The 12500-nt window shown below is 39.7% G+C and overlaps 1 protein-coding gene across 5 annotated transcripts in view; it reads left to right on the forward strand.

Moving 5' to 3' along the window:
• Positions 1–12500, forward strand: part of WDSUB1 (WD repeat, sterile alpha motif and U-box domain containing 1) — a 58278-nt gene that overhangs the window by 37145 nt on the left and 8633 nt on the right. The window lies entirely within an intron of this gene.

The following is a 12500-nucleotide window of genomic DNA, read 5'->3' on the forward strand; positions in this document are numbered from 1 at the left end:
AGTCCTGGGCTGTGGATGTCTGGCGTGCCCGGTCAGCTGCTGAGTTGTAACTGGGGGCAATAGCAGGGCAAGCAAGGTCAGAAAGCCGGGAAGTCAGGATTGGGGACTAGCAGGTCAGAGTTGAGCCAGGTCAGGATACCAGGAAGTCAGGGTTGGGTGCCAGATTACAGACAACAATCCAATAGCAAAGTCAAGGACAGATCCGGGTCAGAGGCCAAAGTCTAGGGTCTGTCGCAAACAGCGTCTGTCGCAGAAATAAGCAGGTAGGTAGACTTGTTGTTGCTCAGACAGCTCCCCCTCATGGCTTCTTAATTTATATACTGGTATGGGCGAGTCAATGAGCTGGGAGTGGCCTTGCTTTGCAGGGTACTTCTATGTACACCTACCTCTAATGGCAACACGGAGGCGTCAGCAGCCCAGAACCCCTATGGTCTCCAATTCTAGCCCTGCAAGTTCTTACATACATATACTGATTGTGAAATGCCCCAGGGTACAGTTTGGACTGTTGAATCATTGTGCCCCCTTAACTCTCCAGTCTGGTGTGTCCTATGCCCCGCTTTGCAGTGTGAGCTGCCACCTGGCCCACTCACCCCTGCCTCTAACATGCAAGGCTCACCCAGACAACTAACAGAGCGCTATGGCCACTCTTGAATTACATATAAGGCGCTACCTGCATATTCCTCAGCCCCAGCCTTGCCTGGCACCCCAGAAATGTGCGTCTTACGCTGCTCAAAGCCTCGTTGATCAGAGTAAGCTCATTAATTCGTTATTCCGTCAAAGGATATGAATATGCACCAGCCTTTATAACCAGAATAGATTCCCAAACTTAAGTCAAAAACACGCTGGCTTAGAGAAAACATTAAAATAAGTATATTAACACAAAAAATATTTTTAAGTGGTATACAATTGGTTATAAAAGGAAATAAAAGGTAAAATTGCAGTCTAATTCCTCAACTTTATCAAGCTAAGTCAAGTGTGAAGTAACAAGATTTCTCTTCCCCAATTGCCTACAGCAGTCTATGCTAACTGGAAAGCTTTTCCAGTTAGGACCACTCCCCCTAGTCCAAATGTTTTTTTTTTATTCCTGATAATCTTGTTGCCTTCAGAATAGGTGGGGAAGGAGAGGTGGTCAGGGACCTATGTTCCCCCTTTTAATATCTTGACCCTTTTTACTGGAAAAGTCCTTGCTGCATCATGAGGTCAGGCAGTCCCATGGTTTATGTACTCGAGCAACTGTCTTTCATGTGAATTGTAAATCTCTTGCTAACAACTCCCCTGCTAGTGAATGGCCAGTGATGGTTGCTTTACACCTGGCTGGGTGTTGGTCATCCATTTGTTGCCACTGGAGAGCCAGTCTGTGGACATTGCCCAGACTCACGTTTCAGTAGCAAACATACAACAAATTTTCAGGACTTCATAACAGTGATGATACACACATTTTTCAGGACAGTGATGTTCAAAAGACCATAACTTTTCCAGTGATACCGCACAAGATATGCTTTGTAAAAATAGATCATAACCATATACAAGTAGTGAAGATAGGGATACAGGGTATTATTTTGAGGTACACTGTGTCACACTAATAGACAAGATCACAACAAATATTTTACAATGAGGTACTAGTATGTGTCAGATCACAGGAGGCATTATTGCATGAACTGCCTCATTGGATTCTAGAATTCAGCAGTTAACTCTTGTTCTGAGAGTAGGTATCCATAAAAGACCGTTCTCCCATGGAAGACTGTTTCTGAAAAACAAAAGATAAGATCAATTTCTGTATAAATTTTATTAAACGTTAGAGATGGCCTAAAACTGTGCTATGGTGCTCATCAGCTGAGACTAATCAGATAATGCTGACTATAGGATTATGTGAATTTTGAAAGCTGTGGGACTGACGATAGTCTTCAGGAGGACTGACCCACTGTACACATCACACTCTGTGGAAAGTATTAAGATTTATAATGACACCATTGAGAACTATTACAAACTACAAATAAGAAAATGAAATCTGATTTGGCAGAACCTGTGACAAGGATTGGTTATAGGATGCAGAGAAAAAACTATATATTTATTCTAACCCAGATATTTAGAATCATCAGGAATTGACCGTAAAATATATATATATATGAATGTCATTTTTAAATATTACAAGCACTGCACCCCAAAGGGAGCTGTTAAAACATGCAGGCACATAGCTGAGCCACACTTTCAAGGTTGGTAAACCCAAATTTTGACAAGTGCAGTGATTTTTCTTATTTGTTTGCAAATGTCTGTGACACTTTATGGAGCAAATACAACCCCAGTCTCTGCAATAGTGGAGGTCCCCTTAACAGCCGAACAGTGATACAAAGAGACATCTGGATAGTGGGCATGGAACCGAGCTCTATGAGCAGCTCTGTATGTGACAGTGCATTGGAAGACACGGCCAGAAGATCTGCTGCTTCATGGATCTTTCTGTCTTCTCCTAACAGCAGGATGCATTAGGATTGTGTCTTTGGGCTGCAGTAGCCTCTATACAGTAGATTCAGTTCCACTGCCATTCCAAGTGTTCAAACCACTGGCCTGTGTTTCCCTAAGCTTGCACCTGTATGCCTCATTTTTTATTCCAGTGTGTACTTTATTGCTTTTTTTATTAAACTCTGAACCCAAAGGGCCAGATTTTTACCAATGTATCCTGGGAGGGCTTGTGAACCCAAGCATTATGGCTGAAACACAAAGAAGATGTCAATGTCCTTGAATTCCAATTATTCCAAAATGAGCCAATTTTAAAATAATTTAAGTTGATAGTATCCCTTTAAATAAGAGTCAGTGGCTTGATGTTCCAAAATGCTCTATGCTCACAACTCCCATTGACATCACTTCTGAACATTAGGCCACACATTTACTTAGCATAGGATAGAAAATAAAATTTATTCATAATTACTTATTTTTTATTTTATCTAACCAGAATTACAATAAAAGTACCTCTTCTTTCTTATCTGCGATAGGCTCACAACTTGGATTGCAAAGTATAAAAGTGTTGCATAGATTGTAAATAAAGTTTCTCTCAGCCTAAAAGCTTTTAGGACTTCTCCCAGCCTGTCCAATTTACAGTTTAAGCATGTCTCTAGAAATCTGTGTGTATCCTGTCTCAAGTTGGCTGGGTGTCTCCTTTTCCACTCCTTGGTATCCACTTCCCTTTGATCTGTAAATGCAGCATTTCCAGATTCGGATAACATATATATAATATAGGTATTTTTCCTTATATTGTTTTCTGTTACTTTCTTACATCTTTAGTCTTTACTTGAGTACTGATTTGCATTTAATAAAAAGGGTTTCTTCGCTTCCCTGCAAAGGCGTTTAATCGAAGAGAAGGCAACCAGCAGAGGTTCACATAACATTTCATTAGCCCCTCTGATTGTTTCTGACACCTCTTTGAAAGAGTGCTTCATTACCATGCAAATAGAACTAGCCTCTGTTCCCAGACTAATTGTCATCTAACATAATATAAAGAACACAGTGATAGATTTCACATGTTTTTGGACAGCAAGATACTGACCATCACAGACATGTTTTCTAGTAAAATATAGTCTCATACTCAAACAAGGTGCAGAAAAATTGCATTTTTTGCAAACATAGTTGCCTGTTCATTGCAGCTATATGATGACAAGCTTAGAAAAAAAGATGGAAGGAATAAGAGTATATTCTTCTCACATCACTAGCGCAGAATAGAAGCGCTGTTTCACCCAGTAGACAGGTCAATCAAGTGTGCTGGTGCCATGGTTTCCCTCAGAGTCCCTTCTCTCTCTCCAGTTTTCCAAGAGTTTAGACAAGTTCTGCTTTGCTTTGGTGAATCTTGATGAAAAGTAGTATAAAAGGGCTTCAGATGACACCTCCCCCACCAGCACAGCCAAGACGTTTCCCTTCATAGGACTTCGAATACCTCTTTAGAGAGGTGTTACAGGTATTGGAACTCAAAACAGCGCAAATCTCTTAGGGTTCAGCCTCCTAGACTGTAGCATTCCTTGGCCAGTTGGTACAATTTGTGGATAGTTCTGAGATAACAGGTTTTGCATCCAGTTGAGATCAAGAATCCTTGATGATGTCTTCTATGCCTGAATGGTACATTATATCAACCAGTAAAGGAGTTTTTGTATCTTGAGCAGGAAAAATGAGCATCAAAAGTGCATCTGTGGCATGAAAATTACTGGGTTAAAAAAAAAAAGAAGGGCTTTTCATCCACCAGTGTTACCCATCTAGCAGGAGAACAGCACCAAAGTGGACTGGCCCAGTCACCAGAATTTTCTCCTACAATAGCGATTGTTGAACCCCAGGATTCTTCATTGTGTTTTCAAGACTTGGAGTTTTTTCAATATGGATCTATTTGCAATGGGGAAGCAAGCTCAAGAAATGTTGCAATCAGTTAAAGGAAGTAAGGGCCTGGAAAACTGGGATTTTTCCATTCTGTGGATAGAACACTTGGAGTATACCTGTCTTACTCGATCCTTCATCACTGAGGTGCCAGGAAAAGTGATAGTGGATGTGACAAGTGATTCTTTCCATGTTCCATGAGGACCAGAACATTTACCTTTTCTCCTTTTACCTGAATCCATCTTTGGCACACGCCAGACTTGGTCAGCATTTTATATTACTGGCACCTAGGAATTTAGGACGGTCAGTAGGACAGAGCTGATAGTGCCACCATATAGTTAAAGTTGTCTGACATTTCCAGTCATAAGAACCTGTTTTCAGTTTTATATTACTCTGCCAAACTTTAACCATTCAGGCTGAAATTTTCCATGCCAAGTTTCAGCAAAAATGGTTCAGCCATTTCCAAGAAATGCAATTAAGAAAAATACTTTGCCCATGTTAAAATATTTCTCATAACCATTCCATTTAGAAACTCTAGCACAGGGATTCTCAAACTGGGGGTTGGTACCCCTTAGGGGGTCGCAAGGTTATTACAACCTCCACTCCAAGCTGTGCTTTGCCTCCAGTATTTATAATGGTGTTAAATATATTTTAAAAGTGTTTTTAATTTATACAGGGAGTTGCACTCAGAGACTTGCTGTGTGAAAGGGGTCACCAGTACAAAAGTTTTGAGAACCACTGTTCTAGCACCTCCATGCTTTGAAGCAATGACTTGAAATTGGGCAGGAGGGTTGATTTGGTTTCAGGAATATGCCTATGGGTGATCCCATGAAAAATTGTCCAAATATGGCCAAGTTATCTCAAAAAAATAAATTTGCATATGCTCAGCAGAGACTTGTTAGTGCATGGCAGGTAAATTCTATAAAAATTTCATCAGCAGTGAGCATGCTGCAGCCTAGGATTTCAGGGGTCGGAGCTGGACTTTTGTTGCAGTTGCTGCTTCCAGTTACAGTGGGCTGCTATGGCCCTGTGGATCGCAGTTGTCTCTCCTGAGCTCTCAGTGTTCCATTGCTGGTTCCTAGACAGTGTGGAAGAGGAATATCCCTATCTTATAGAGCTGGAAGGGACCCTGAAAGGTCATCAAGTCCAGCCCGCTGCCCTCACTAGCAGAACCAAGTACTGATTTTGCTGCAGATCCCTAGGTGGCCCCCTCAAGGATTGAACTCACAACCCTGGGTTTAGCAGGCCAATGCTCAAGCCTCTGAGCGATCCCTCCCCTCTACATTTGGGTTAGGTAAGAGCTGACCCCAGAAGGGATGGGGATGGAGAGAGTATATGGAGATAAGGAACCCAGCAATGAAACTTGGACTGGCTAGGCAAGGAGTTTTGGGGGGCATTGGGAGACAGGATGAGAGGGAGACTGTGACATAGAGCCAGAGTGGAGAATTGAGATGAGAAGCCTGGGGAGAGAGATTAGAATGAGAAACTGGGGTGGAAGGAAAGTGAAGTCAGGGAGCCCCTAGAGGAAGACTGGTATGAGGAGCTGGGGTGAGGGTGGGTGGGTGAATAGTTAGGTTGGTAGACTGGGATTAGTTAAGTGATGAGACAGGGACTAGACCAAAGATCTGTGGGGCAGGAGTGGGGAAGAGACAGGTTGGCACACAGAGTAAGTGGGAGGGGATGGGGCAGAAGGGGGTCAGGTTTGAGGTGAAGGGGGGCCAAAAGATCTATAGCCTGTAGAGCACATGTCTTTCAGAGCCTAGAATGGAAAGCACAATTCCTCAGTCTCAACATTCATCTGCTGTTAGCAAGTATCTGTGAAACCCATTGCAAAGTATGTATCTCATTTCTCTCTACTGCTGGTCCATGTAGACAAAGACAGCCTACTACTGCTATCAGTTATTCGACTGTGATTCATGGGAGTATGTCATCACATGATGAAATTTGTTTTTTCAGTTTCTATTTTTTTTTTAAACTAGGAAAATTACATCAAAAAACTTACATCCTATGGAAAGAAACAGTTTGTGACAATATAATCATAGACTGATATAATGCGAATACATAAGGAGACCAAATGAAGTTTGCACAGACAAACTTAATTCTGGCATTTTCTAATTTTTGAATGCTCGACTTTGCAACCTTAATGTTCTTCTAATGTAGTTTTTGATTCATAAATAAAATCAAGGAAGTTTACATTGTAAACGAAGTGTCCATAGCAACTAAGTCTTTTGGAACTCATTCAGCTGGAGGCATAGTGATTTAATGACCTAAGGATAATTAAGGATATGATTTGGTTACAGAGACTTTAACAAATCTCCATGACTTCTTCAGCTTGAGCCCTGGGATGGGCGGGACTCAGGCTTTGGTATCAGCCATGCTATGACCATACCCTCATTTTGTACATTTTCCTGACCTGTGAATTTTGCTTAATTTTACTGTGGCAAAATCATCTCCATAATATCATCCTTCTGTCTCCATCATATGTTTATCAGGCTCTGTAGAGTAGATTTTAGTGCCTCCTTGAATGTGACTTTCCAAAGATGAATCCTGAGTGCTTGGGATCCAGCATGGCTGAATCCTCCAGCTTGCCCCCCCTGTTGAAAATTTGGGAAATTGTTGAGCATACACCATTTATTCCAAATGGTAGTGCTGTGGTTCTGGACTGGGAATAGCTCAACAAAAATCTATCCCAAATACTTGCTTGAAAATGTGGCTTTAATGAACCTGGTTTTTCAGAAATAATGTTTTGGGTAGCTCAATAAGTTTTTTGATTGGAGCTTAACTAGGAGAGGTCTTTTGAGGAGGCAACTGCGATGACATAATCCTGCTTGACAGGAATTTAGGAAAACCTGTCTGTGTGTTCTAGATTGGGCAAAGATGGTTATAAAAAATCTGATTTACAGGTATGGAAGTAAAAAAAAAATACGCTGTTTTGCTTTGCTTTGTTGTTTTTCTCAGTCAATTCCCAATTCACCTTCAGGCTTATTGCAATATTAACATGCAAAAGACCCTCTAAGAATAAATAGGAGTTTATTATCATATTTCCATCTTTGTGTTACATGTCATATAAACCTTATTAAAGAAATGGGGGGCAATTTTGCTTCTAATTTTTCTTACTCTCTGGCATCTGCTGTCATTTCTGATTAAAATGACTCCCACAATAGTGTGACTGAGTTTGAATCCTCTAGCATACATTGTCTGAGACAGTTGATTAATTGTACAGTAAAGCAGGAAGCACTGGTGTGATAAAAGCATGTTGGCAGATCATGATAGTTTTGCATGACAATCTACAGATAAAGTACAGTAGTTAGACTGAACAGTTTGCATAGCAAACCTTTACTCCACTAACAAATATTGAAAATTATCAGGCTAAGAACTATCATTTGCTATATTCAGTACTCTCCCATAGTGGTGAATAGCAGTTATTTATGGGGAGTGGGGGGATTTTTTGTGGGGAGTGTTAGATTTTGCAGTTGCATCCAATGAGCTGATCTACCTTCAGTCTTAGTAGAGCAAGCAGTATATGAACCAGGCAGAGAATTTGCAGTAATGTATTCATGTTAACTTAGCAATCCCAATTGCAGGCACTAATTATGTGTCAAAGTTTGTAACTGTGCTTGACTAGAAAAGGACAACTATGACTAAACAAGTATACATTTTGATCATACATTTATGAAAAAAGAGTTAATTGTCTGAATTGTGCTTTATTTTTTCATATAAAATGGTGTTTGGTCTGTGGAAGGCGGCTGCATGTATACTGTCAGAATTATTTTCTTTGTGGGTACTACTTTTCTTTGGTTTAAATGAAATATATATTTGATACTCTTGGTTCATTCACTAAGGTTTCTACATGAAGCCTGTTTTGTTCTGGTAGTGGGACTAAGTGTATGCAACTTTAATGTAGTATTTTATGTAGTATAATAACAATACTGCAGTTCTGTGCTAGTTTGCAAATACCCAGATCACTATATTAGTTTTCTTTCCTTGTAAATCTGAAGGAGAATAAACTGACTCTCAGCCAAACATGAAAATTAATACAATTGTTTCTACTCTCCTGTATTATCTCTTTTATATTTAATGCTTGGTTCCCGTTATTTAGCATTCAGTAGTATAGGTTGACTCCCACCTCAAACTGGCTCAAGATGCCATTGCCCATTTGTAAAATGTTCAAATAGGTTCCTTTGTGCTTTCTTCCATGCTGCCCCTCATGCTTTGGAGAAGCTCTCCATAAATATCAGCAAAACGTACTCAATATCCTCAGTCAAAACCCTCCTTAAAACTTTTTTGTGAGGCCTACACATTTTTTTTGACAATGCTTAGGCCGCTGGTATGCTGAAACCATTGCCTATCATGCTGGCCAGTATTCTCATTGTTTCCTTGTATTTCCCTGACAGACTATATCCATCTGTTGTCTTATATTTAGATTGTAATCTCTTCAGAGCAAGGGCTGTCTTTTTGTTCTGTTTATACAGTACCTAGCACAATGGGTCCTTGTTCATGACTCGGGCTCCTAGGCTTTACAATAGTACTGCTGCTACTAATAGAAAATCATAGGTGTTAATGAAATACATCATGTGAATTGCTGTATACATACTCAATATGAATCTCTATAAAAAGAATTAACCATGGTGGGGGGGAAGGGGCTAGTTTTAAGAACCCCATACAGTGACTCTACCTGCATGGTTATTAATGGGATTAAGCTCTCTTCTTTGTCCAAGGAGAGGCCAGCAGAAGAGGTGGCACAGTCTGTGGTTCATAGATTCATAGACTCTAGGACTGGAAGAAACCTCAAGAGGTCATCGAGTCCAGTCCCCTGCCTTCATGGCAGGACCAAATACTGTCTAGACCATCCCTGATAGACATTTATCTAACCTACTCTTAAATATCTCCAGAGATGGAGATTCCACAACCTCCCTAGGCAATTTATTTCAGTGTTTAACCACCCTGACAATTAGGAACTTTTTCCTAATGTCCAGCCTAAATCTCCCTTGCTGCAGTTTAAGCCCATTGCTTCTTGTTCTATCGTTAGAGGCTAAAGTGAACAATTTTTCTCCCTCCTCCTGATGACACCCTTTTAGATACCTGAAAACTGCTATCATGTCCTCTCTGTCTTCTCTTTTCCAAACTAAACAAACCCAGTTCTTTCAGTCTTCCTTCATAGGTCATGTTCTCAAGACCTTTAATCATTCTTGTTGCTCTTCTCTGGACCCTCTCCAATTTCTCCACATCTTTCTTGAAATGCGGTGCCCAGAACTGGACACAATACTCCAGTTGAGGCCTAACCAGCGCAGAGTAGAGCGGAAGAATGACTTCTTGTGTCTTGCTCACAACACACCTGTTAATGCATACCAGAATCACGTTTGCGTTTTTTGCAACAGCATCACACTGTTGACTCATATTTAGCTTGTGGTCCACTATAACCCCTAGATCTCTTTCTGCCGTACTCCTTCCTAGACAGTCTCTTCCCATTCTGTATGTGTGAAACTGATTGTTCTTTCCTAAGTGGAGCACTTTGCATTTGTCTTTATTAAACATCCGGTTTACCTCAGACCATTTCTCCAATTTGTCCGGATCATTTTGAATTATGACCCTGTCCTCCAAAGCAGTTGCAATCCCTCCCAAACTTAATAAGCGTACTTTCTATGCCAACATCTAAGTCATTGATGAAGATATTGAACTTTGTGTTGAAGAGCTGCTGGACAAAAGAAAAGCTAATGACTAAGTCCACCTAACTTATCACATGCGCTCCAGGGCAGATAACTTCAGCTAAGGGTTTCCCAGGTATATAGGTGCCTAGTAAGATTTTCTGACGTGCCTAACTCCCAGCCTCACTTCTCTTGTCCTAAGCTTGATAAACCTTGGGATGGGTCCCATACAATTCTTACACAAATAAATGATGTGGATTATAGAATTTAGTTGTATCCCAGGACAAAGACCAAAGTTATCCATAGAGATCATCTAATGGAGACAGAATATCATCATGGCCAACCCCAGAAACTGAGAGCACAACTGTGGAAACTGAATCTCAAAAAGTGTGACTAACGCTGTCAAGTAATTTAAAAAAATTAATCGTGCAATTAATCACACTGTTAAACAATAATAGAATACCATTTATTTAAATATTTTGGATGTTTTCTACATTTTCAAATATATTGATTTCAATTACAACACAGAATACAAAGTTCACAGTGCTCACTTTATATTTATTTTTACTACAGATACTTGCACTGTAAAAAGTAAAAGAAGTAGCATTTTTCAATTCACCTAATACAAATACTGTACTGCAGTCTCTTTATCATGAAAATTGAACTTACAAATGTAAAATTATGTAAAAAAAACCAAACCTGCATTCAAAAATAGAACAATGTAAAACTTTACAGCCTACAGGTCCACTCAGTTCTATTTCTTGTTCAGTCAATTGGGCAGACAAACACTTTTGTTTACATTTGCAGGAGATAATGCTGCCAACTTCTTGTTCACAGTGTCACCTGAAAGTGAGAACAGGTGTTCGTATGGCACTATTGTAGCCAGTGTCGCAAGATATTTACATGCCAGATGTGCTAAAGATTCGTATGTCCCTTCATGCTTCAGCCACTATTCCAGAGGACATGTGTTCATGCTGATGATGGATTCTACTCAATAACCATCCAAAGCAGTGCGGACCGACACGTCAATTTTCATTACCTGAGTCAGATGCCACCAGCAGAAGGTTGATTTTCTTTTTTCTTAGTTTGAGTTCTATAGTTTCCGCATCTGAGTGTTGCTCTTTTAAGACTTCTGAAAGCATGCTCCAAACCTCATCCCTCTCAGATTTTGGAAGGCAGTTCAGATTCTTAAATCTTGGGTCGAGTGCTGTAGCTATCTTTAGAAATCTCATATTGGTACCTTCCTTGTGTTTTGTCAGATCTGCTGTGAAAGTGTTCTTAAAATGAACGTGCTGAGTCATCATCCAAGATTACCATAACATGAAATATATGGCAGAATGCGGGTAAAACAGACCCAGAGACATAAAATTCTCCCCCAAGGAGTTCAGTCACAACTGTAATTAAAACATCTTTTTTTTAACAAGCGTCATCGGCATAGAAGCTTGTCCTCTGGAATGGTGGCCAAAGCATGACGGGGCATATAAATATTTAGTATATCTGGCACGTAAATACTTTGCAATGCTGGCTATAGAAGTCCCATGCAAACTCCTTTATGGTGACATTTTAAATAAGAAGTGAGCAGCACTATCTCCTGTAAAGGTAAACAAACTTGTTTGCCTTAGTGATTGGCTGAATGAGAAGTAGTGGACTTGTAGGCTCTAAAGTTTTTCCTTGTTCTATTTTTGAATGCAGTTATGTGTAAAAAACAAAATCTACATTTGTAAGTTGCACTTTCATGATAAAGAGATTGCACTACAACCTGTATGAGGTGAATTGAAAAATACTGTTTCTTTTGTTTATCATTTTTACAATGCAAATATTTGTAATAATATAAAGTGAGCAATGTATTTGGTGGTGTAATTGAAATCAATATATTTGAAAATGTAGAGAAACATCCAAAATTTTATAACAAATTTTAATTGGTATTAATTTTTTTAATCACGATTAATTTTTTAAGTTAATTGCATGAGTTAACTGCAATTAATTGACAGCCCTAGTTTTGACAGTAACAGATATCATCTTAGACCAGGAGGAGCAAGGTTGGTCATACTGCTTCACCTAGCAGACACCACAGCGGTAAATCACACATGGCAAGAGTCAAAGTGGCCACTCTCTGTTTCCTGAGAGGAAATGATTAAAGGAGAAAAAGGCTTTATAAAGGCCTGAATGGGAATAAAGTGGATTTTGGAAATGACAGTATGTGAAATCCTGAGAAGAAAATGCTATATTTATGCAACAATACTTAAACCTAGAGTATTTAATTTGTCTTGTTCTGATTTGGAGGATATCCCATTTTGGTGCCGTTGCAGATGTCTGTGAATTTGCCTTCTGTCAGAAAAGATGAAACAACCTGAAAATGAGGCTATTATGGCAAATCTATTAATGATATGTATATGTTAAACTCCACAGAAAACAGTTGAGGGTCTAGTTTAAAGGATTCTTCCTACAATAATCATACAGATGGTCATTATGGGAATTATAGGAGATAAGCACTCCTTTATCCTG

This window comes from Gopherus flavomarginatus, chromosome 10 (genome assembly GCF_025201925.1).
Source record: "Gopherus flavomarginatus isolate rGopFla2 chromosome 10, rGopFla2.mat.asm, whole genome shotgun sequence".
Taxonomy (NCBI): Eukaryota; Metazoa; Chordata; order Testudines; family Testudinidae; genus Gopherus; species Gopherus flavomarginatus.